Below are 9347 nucleotides of genomic sequence, written 5' to 3' on the forward strand. Positions count from 1 at the left end.
GCTCTGCTTGTAGCACAACTCCTTCCTCTCTTGGCAGTATGCCACAATGTCTTTTCATTACATCTTCATAATGTCCTCATAAATCATCACCTTAGTCGTTCATCGTTGACGCCGAATGGGAAACAGTGCTACTCAAGAAAGATGAGGTGTCAAGGGATGCAATCGGAGCAAAAACGTGTGCTTGGAGTAAAACTGATTTGTCCCCTTGGTCAAACATTTTTGAATCAAGTATTTAGAGACGGTGGTGTGAAGAGTTTTGCCCCCTTCCTGAATTTTGTGGCTTATTTGTGTATTTATCTCTTGCAAAGGTTTCATTTATATCCTTGGGTTATCTCAGTGTGATATTTTGATAAGACATGTGCAAAAAAACATAGAAATCAGTAAAGAGGCTAATACTTTTCCACAGCACTGTACATGTAAGTGGTTCAAAAGGCACAAACAGTCACGAATAACTATTGAAATGTTGAAAAATCAACAGGAGTAAATGGTTTTTAAGTTTTTACCAGTATGTAATCAAAATTGATCACCAGGCTTAAGGTGCTGGAGGCTGACTGATAAAACATAATAAGCCAATATATTGGTACGGACCGATAGGACAGGACTGCTTCGTGAAACCACAAGTTTTAATGGGGAGCAAGAAAAGGAGGGACAAGTGAAAAGTGGTGCCAAAGACTTTGAAGTGGCGTCGATTCATTTTTCACGCTATTTTCGATGAAATACTGAATAAATACGGATTACGACAACTAATATGCTGCAAAAATTTTGGAATGCATTTTTTTTTCTCAAATGTGGATTCCTGGAGCAATGGAGTTAAAAAATAAAAAAAAAAAAAATAAATGAGATTTTGACCTTGAGTTTTCGGCACATTGTTTCTCTATGCACAACAAAGAAGCACAATAAACGGGAAAAAAAAAAATCTCCAAGTGGTCCATTCTATAGGCCAGTCCCATTAACATTTAAAACATTTCATTTTTTAATCTGATTGTACGATCTAGCACGAATCTTTGTTCCACTGCTCAGTTTTTGCAAGTTCAGCTTGAGGTCGATAAAAGTGTAATTTTGCCTCCCTGAAAAAACTGCTATGTAAGACAAGGCCACCATCTGGAAAACTGAAATTGTATAAAACTCCCATGTTTAGGCTAAAGCAATTTCAATAGCGCTACTTCAGCTTAATGTGAGAGGCTGTAAGGAGGAGTTTAAGGACAAGAAATTAGTGTTGATGTTTTCCCTTGTAGCGCAATTCTTGCTACACTGCAAGGTTTGTGCATGCAAAAAAAGGTGTAAAAAGTCTTTTTACACAATAACTACTTTTTTTTTTTAACACATAGTCTAAACCTACTTAATGATATATAAAGCAATGGCTCACATTTCCCATTAATGTAGCCCCCGTAAAATATATTTTCAGCCAATTACCTCCCAGACAGGGCAAAACAATTTTGGGTGGAAAAAAACACAAAACAGAACAAAAACTGATTGCTGGGCCATCCCAATTTGATTGATTAAACTTTGGAAGGACATTTGTAGTGGTTATTTTTATTCAACAACATAGGACAACAAAGAGCACATAACAGCTATATGTCCACCTTCCATTCATTTTTTTATTTTTGGATGTTCTGCCAAAAATGTATGTCACTAATAGCGATGTCCATCCGTATAAAATTGCACAAAAATGGCATGCAACATTTTGCAAAGTAATCACGACTAAGCAACAATTGCTTCATGTTCCAAACCATTTACTCTTAATTGAAAAAAACACAAAACAATACTGTTGCTGTCACAGCATTAAAAACATGAATTTAGTTTTGGTGATACCTATAGATAAAAGGTCAAAATCTCACATTACGTATGCGTTTTTATGTGTAGCTGTACAATGTTAGCCATAGCTAATGTCAATTTGATGTTTGTTAGTTCTACGTTGTAAATTGTTGTTGGGAAGTGTGGCTGAACAGAGTAAAGATGAAAAGTGGAAGACCACAGTGAACATCGATGCAAAAATATATTGTCTCGTTTGTGCACAAACCGGCATTTTATTAAATTATAAAAAAGTATCACAGACTGTAGCAAATACTGTGAACATTACGGGTTGTGAAAACATTACAGCGATGTGGGCTCGAGCGCTGGTGTCTCGCGCCTCATACGATACGCCAACAAAGTCACCTTTCCTATCTTGAATTTTCTCTCGTTACTTGAGACATTTTTTTTCCGCTTGGGCATTTTGTAAGCTGAATTTTTCTTCACAAGAGGAGTTAGTAAGTAGATACACCACTGTATCGTAATATAAACTACCATTCAGTGATTATTGTATGAGATTTTGTTGTGAATAAATATTTTTTCTAAGTATAAATGTTAATCATTGTCTTCAAGCCTCCTCCTTTCTGAGACGTCTTCTACTTTTCGTCCTTTCCCGTGAACAAGCCTAGAGGAAGTTATTTGAGTGTTCTCCCTTTTGCCATGCATGGCGGCCCCCTAATGACAGTAGCAGAGGCTGCTCTGCATACCTTTACTGCTAGAGTCATTAAAAAGACTAACGCCGACCGAGAGTATTCGGCTTTCCCCTCCTTCTATCTGTCCTCATACTTCAAAGAAGGATTTTTAAACACTCAGGCACTGTGTATCCATCCGCATGCTGTTCCTACTGTATTTTCTGCGAGAACAAAACAGCTCTCTTTCCCAAATAAAGCACAACTTTTTTTTTTTTTTTCCTCCAGTAGAAAGTCCATTATTATAGCTATGGGAATACTAGATGCCAAAAAAATGACAACCCGAATCCAGACATATTTTGCTTCCTCTTCAGGATTCTTACAACTGCTGGAGTGCAAAGTCTTCCGATTGTTCCTACTTATTATTTAATATTGCCCAAATGAGGAAATAGTCCTTAATATCTTATGGACATAGCTTGCCCAATTCAAGATAGATGTTCTAAGTCAGACTTGCTATAATAGAAGCAGTGCTAGATCCATAGCCTTGCAGAAAAGTGTGTAGTGATGCATCCTAATGTTGAAGTATGTTGCATTACTCACTCAGGTGGCATTAAAATAAAATTGAATGGAGGGCCTGTTAAAGATGAAAGATGTGTCAATCGCATGCTCGCATGCTCAAAAGAAAGGCGATGTAATCGTTTGAGTAGCTCGACCACCGAGTACGAGGGCAGACCGCACATTGGCAGACTGCAGTTGGAATCCATTGCTAAAATGTTTTAAGCACAGACATTGCTTTATAAGACTGCGATTGCTGTCTGCAAAACTGCCGATGCAGTGCAATGACACATGGAGTCCGACATCAGTGGCAATACAGTACACTATTAACACTAACTCGTTTTGGAATTCATGCATGCAACACATTCCAGAAAAGCTGAGACAGGGACAAGAGAAGACTGGGAAAGTTGAGGGCTGCATAAGGAGGTTGAATGGGCACATGTAGTCTCGTGATTGGCTACAAAAGGAGTGTTCCCAAAGAAAGCAAGTATGGTGTGAATACCACTTGGTCAACAGCAGTTTTGCAACAGCTTGGGAATGTTTCGAAACGTACAATAGCTCCAACAGTTTAAGGTCCCTCTCAATGTACAGTTTAAAGTGACAATCGAGCATATATAGTGACATCTAGTGATTTTGAAGCACACACACACGTTGTCTCAGAGTTAACATGCATAACATACTTCGGAGAGAAAGAGAACGATACAATTCGCAATTGGTTTCTGTGGACGATAGCGCAGAATCTACAAAAGTTGGGTAAATATACAGTGTGTAAATGCGGGCTCTACATGGGATGGGGGCGTATATTTCGTGGTTGACCAGTTGTTGTGGCAAAAAGTGACTCCGCTGACACTTTATTCCTTTATTTCAGCAAACACAACAAAGATAAGAAAAGTCACATACGCCTTTTGCAGCAGTGCTTTATCGTTTCTAAATCCAAACACAAACGCACTCTAACCATTTAAGTGGAAAGCAGACGAGGCCAGCATCGAGTCTAGCAATCCAGGCACACCATCAACAGCAACATCGACACGCCAGGAAGAATCGTAGAATCACGGCACTTCAGGCGGCGGTCACTCCGGGTGTCTGTAGACACAATAAAGGAGCCGCAAACAGGGCGCAGTACGGACCCCTTCATGGCGAAAATCCAACACTCTCCAGGTTACGTTTCGTCATCAGCTCTTTCCATAGCGCAACGTCTTCGCTCAGGGGGTTTTCTTTTGTGTGTTGTAGGTTAAAGGTGTGGAAGGGGTGTGTCCAAGCCCGAGCTTCAAGGGCCTGTACCCTGCATGTTTTTCCAGGTTCCTTTCTAATGATCACGATTGTTGTCAGGCTTCTGCTGAGCTTCCCAATGAGCTTATCATTTGAATCAGGTGCGTAGTGGGAAAAAACCTGGAAAACATTCAGGATACCGACCCTCGTGGACCAGTTTTAGACACCCCTGGCAAAAAAAATAGCTCTAGTCATCCATTCAGAGATAAGGTACACCCCCAAACTAATTGTCCTGCTCATTTTCAAGGTTTTCTGTGTGAACTGAAATTCTACTGGGCCTTCTTTCTCGAATTCCTCATCTCTTCTTGGCCTACAAATCTTCTTTTATTCATCTTCCTGTTTTATTTGTGATTGGCATACAAATAAAACCAGTGGTTGGGCTGTAGTGGTTGCCTCTGCCACAATAGAGGACTTCATGTTTGGTAATGCACCTATAGTAGCATGTCACCCTACTGGATTTACAGTCAGTATTATTTATATACAGTACAGCCCTTGTTATCTGTTGTCTGACCGCATTTCCAATAATTGACTATTTCTATGCAAATAACAAAATACTGTAGGTCACCAACCTTTTTGGAAGTGAGAGCTACTTCTTTGGAACCGACTAATGCCAAGGGCATCAGTTTATACGAAGACCAGTGTTCCCTCTAAGCTGCGCGCGTGCCCATTGCGCACTGCTCGCACGTTTTCAGCGCACAAGAAAGTCTATGCCGCGCGTAAAAAAAAATGCAATACAAACCTATTAAATCTAATATCATACCTCATCTTATCTGATTAATTACACCAATAATATTTTTTTCTGTTCCGTTTTGCATTGTGACAGCGAGTGACGAGTATCCAGCCAATGATACGATAACTTTCACTTACACTATTCATCCAATCAAACGCATTGACAGAAACATTCCCTGCATATACACCCCATGCTGGTTAGCTAGCTAACAACAGTGTGGAGTTAAGAGACACGAATGCTAACCTAATTTCCTCACAAAACTTTTTCCACAGTACTTCTAAAGCTCTTGAGACAAAAATACTTCAAATAAACGGCAAACATTACAGTAAAGAAACGGCGTGGTCCAATCTGCATTCAATCTCAACTGCCCCTGTGATGGATGCCCCAAGGCTCTCAAAGAGCCAGTATCATGCACGGCTCTCTCTGCCTTAAAGGGGAAGTAACATAAATGTCCATTGGGCAGTGAGCCAAAACAACCAACAAACAAATAAATAACTTTTTAGCTCTTGGCCAAAACAAAAACTGAAATTTAAATTAACTTTGGCTTTTTCGGGATCAAAACCAATAATAATTCCAAATGCTGTGAATTGGCTCTTGCAAACATGTCATTTATAGAGGCATCCGTCCTCCTGTATTGGTCCTGGACGACGCTTCTCACCTCAGTTACCCCCTCATAAATGACGGGATAAGTAACCAGAAGCACATTACCGGTCCACACGTATGTTTAGAAGATTTTGGACATCATCAGGTCGCCCTGTTCACGTGAATTCTTGGAGTTCCGAGCTGTCTGGCGTCATCAAAGCACGGGCCACGAATGAGCACACTGGTTCAGTCCAGGGCCGCAGCTAGGCCCCTAGATAGACTCAAAGTCCCCCTCTTTCCTTGCTCATTAATGGCAGAATGCGAGTTATGTGATATTGCTCACTTTCATCAGATATGCGCATGCATGTCTGAAGTTGCTCACCTTGGTCCAAAGCCTGTTCATGAGTTTGCGTGAATTCTCGGATGCATTGAAAATTAGAGGGAACATTGGTGAAGATACCGATCACGTTATTGATTCCTCACAATAATTAAACAACAGTTGTAGTAAATATGTAAATCAAGTGAATTATGTTTTGTGCATGTAATATATGTATGCTTGTTTGTCACATTCCTAGAAAATCACACTGCTCTATCAATTATGAGCTATTTGCAGAACAGGCCTGCGTGCTACTCATTTGATCCTCGCCGGCACCACGTTGGTGACCCCTGCTGTAGGGAGTATATCAAACGCTTCTTTTGCAAAAGGCTAAATTTCCCTTTATCAAAAAGGCAAAAGGTTCTACTTGAGCATGACAGATTTAAAATATTTTATTGTGAGTTGGTGAAATTGAGACACATTCACAATGTTTTTCGTTCAACACGAAGATGCTTGCACTGCAATGACAAAACTCATTGTTCATTATAGTGAAAACCTAAAGAAGGCCTGTGACACTTACGGTATGTTAGAGGAACGAGGTGAGATGTGTTTTCAAGAGCTTTTAGTGCACATTTCAATGTATGTAGAATGCAGCTGTATGTACAGTTAAGTGATTGAGTCACCAGGTCCGTTATCATGAATGGACATGAGAAATGTGCAGAGCGACTTCCTTTGAGATGGACACCCACACAACAGTAAGGGTTGGACATATTGTATGTTTTTCAGCACGTCCCATGCAAAGGTAAAAGCGTGTCCTTGGTGTTTCTTCACTTGCTCTTTCACCTCAGTAAAGAGTGGAGACATGGACTATTAAGTGCGAGATTAGAAACATGTGGGCCTGACCTGGAAGATGGATGATCCTATCTCCAAGAGGTCGGCAATTTTCTTCTTGAACTGGGAATTGGAGAACTCTGAAGACCCCATTAGTTAACATGTGCAGAGACCATCTCATATGGAGATGAAGAAAATCACTTCATTAAAAAAATACTCCGTAAAAGTCTGCTGTCCTTAATTCCTTAAGGCCTTCTGTCAGACTATTCACAACCTTATATTCTATATAGTCTACCTACATCGACATAAAGCATTTAAAATATTTTGAATCGTGATCTGGCATACGCAATATAATAGACGGTTGATGGTTTACAACCGAGTTCTATTCCCACGGCCCAGATGTTATCCAATATCGTACTTAAATCGAAGCACGTGTTCTGCAGTCTCAACCACTAATCGATTCTAATTGCGATGTTTGAATAAAAACAACAAGCCATAAAATGATGAAATATTCCAATAAAGAGCAGTAAAAAAAATGAACACTTCCTTAACTTTAATCCTGTGGTTGCTCAAGGGGTTTTTCTCACGACAACATGTTACATAGGTTGAGGCCATAGTAGAAAACAATATTTTGTTCATAGTGTGGATGTATATTGTTGGACCATGTGTTGCTCTACATCTGTGGGACAACCTGAACACTGCTAGAGATCTTGAGTCAGTTCCAAAGTTCCTGTTAGCAAATGTAGCAAAGCTTTTATGGAATAAAGTTATGATGCAAGCTTTCAATGTTGTATATATATCGTTTTCAAAATTGCTGGTCACTTGGAGGAATTTCAAGGGTTTTCATCGGGCCCAGGCAATTTGTGTTTGGCCGTATTTCCGTGCAGTTTTACTGTGAGAAAGATGTATTTCGCAACAAGTGGAATCATTTTCCCCATTGAGTTGACTCACTCAAATGACAGGAAGTTCTTCTAAGATCCAGGAAAGGAAGAAAGTTTAATCCCCCCTGGTGGAAATGTAAAAAAAACAAAACAAAACATAAAAACAAAAAACAAAGTTGATTTGGCTGCAAATTGAGAATATGGGGCGTATCCTTGATGTGTGCATGTCCATGCGCTACTCCATTAATGTACAATGAACCGCTCATAGCTACGACATATGATTTTGGTCGTATTTTGGTCATATACAGAAAATAATGGCATTCATCAACGAACATTTTGAAGTGCGCGGTAAAGCACTCGAGAGTGTGTGCTGATCACAATTTAATCCGGGCACACGCTGCAAGTACATGTTTTGATTTGTGCCGCATCAGATCATCTTTGAGCTGTGATCCATATGAATAGTACAAGGACGTGACAACACTCATGGATTATTGATGTGATGTTAAGATAGGCGTGCCAAGGAAGACACAATAACATAGTGTAATGCCACCAATGCACTGTTAAAGGCCAACAACAATAAACACACCACTGATGTCAATGCAATAGCCATAGGCGAGCGTCACACTATAGGGCTTAATGCTCCATTACGATTTTTTTGTGAGGTCCTTCTTGTTTCCAAATAAATGAGACCATTATGTGACCTATTTCTGAACGCTAAATGCCCCCAAATTATCGCGCATGCACATTGAGAACATTATAACGTCAGAGACAGCTCAACGTGTTTGCGGAAGTACCAGGCCATGTTGAAACGGCTGTCACAGCGGTGCCATAATATTTTCAGTTATATTTAAGGGGTAAATTAAGGAGGGGAAAGGTGAAGTTTTATGTTAAGGCATTTTGTACAGTGCCAGCAACGTTTCTCTTTATTGCACCAAGCGAATGTGGTGCGGGCAAGAGCGAGAGATAGAGAAAGAGACAGAGAAACAAAATAGACATGGCTCTTCCCTTATTGAGTTCTCTTCGCCGCTTCCGCTATTGTTGTTTTGGTATTTCCAATCTTTTTCTAATCTCCCGACTTTTTGAACGCAGAATTTCGACGCTGGTCGCTTGTTTATAACGTGCGAGTCGGATGAATGCGACCTGACGTCAGCCTGAAGTCGCATGTCAAAAGATTGGTTACGTATCAGATTTAGTAGCGCATACCCAAGTGGGCTGAGTCGGATTTGAAAAATCGGATCCGTGTCACTCACACCGCCATCAAAAGATCAGATACAGGTCGGACAGAGGCAAAAAAAATCGGACATGGGTCAGGTCAGGCAGCGGTGTGAACCTGGCCTTAATAAGCTTTTCTTTTGGAGGCGTCCTTCACAATGGTGTCAGTATAACACCTAGCTTGACTCACCAATAAGCACATTGTAAATTTGATATTTGATTTAATACGATCTGAGTATCGTTGGAGGGAATGGTTGATACATTATTAAACCTAAAAATATCACATTTTCATGAAAACACTGTGAACTAAAGCGTGCCCACCTAATTTCTCACACTCCAGGGCTGAAAATGAGTCCCACACTTCCCTTATGTTGTCATTATTTTTTTCTGTTGATCAGTTTGATGGGATTACTAATGTCCACACTCTATAAAATGGAGTTGAATAGCAGCCATTGTGCAAGTACTTCTAGTAGGATATTTTCTCTGAAAATATGACATCATTGTCTGGGAGCTCCGTGAAATCCTGTTTTTTTTTTTTTTTTCTTGCTTGC

This window comes from Hippichthys cyanospilos, chromosome 4 (genome assembly GCF_059441005.1).
Source record: "Hippichthys cyanospilos isolate Australia breed blue-spotted pipefish chromosome 4, RoL_Hcya_1.0, whole genome shotgun sequence".
Lineage (NCBI taxonomy): Eukaryota > Metazoa > Chordata > Actinopteri > Syngnathiformes > Syngnathidae > Hippichthys > Hippichthys cyanospilos.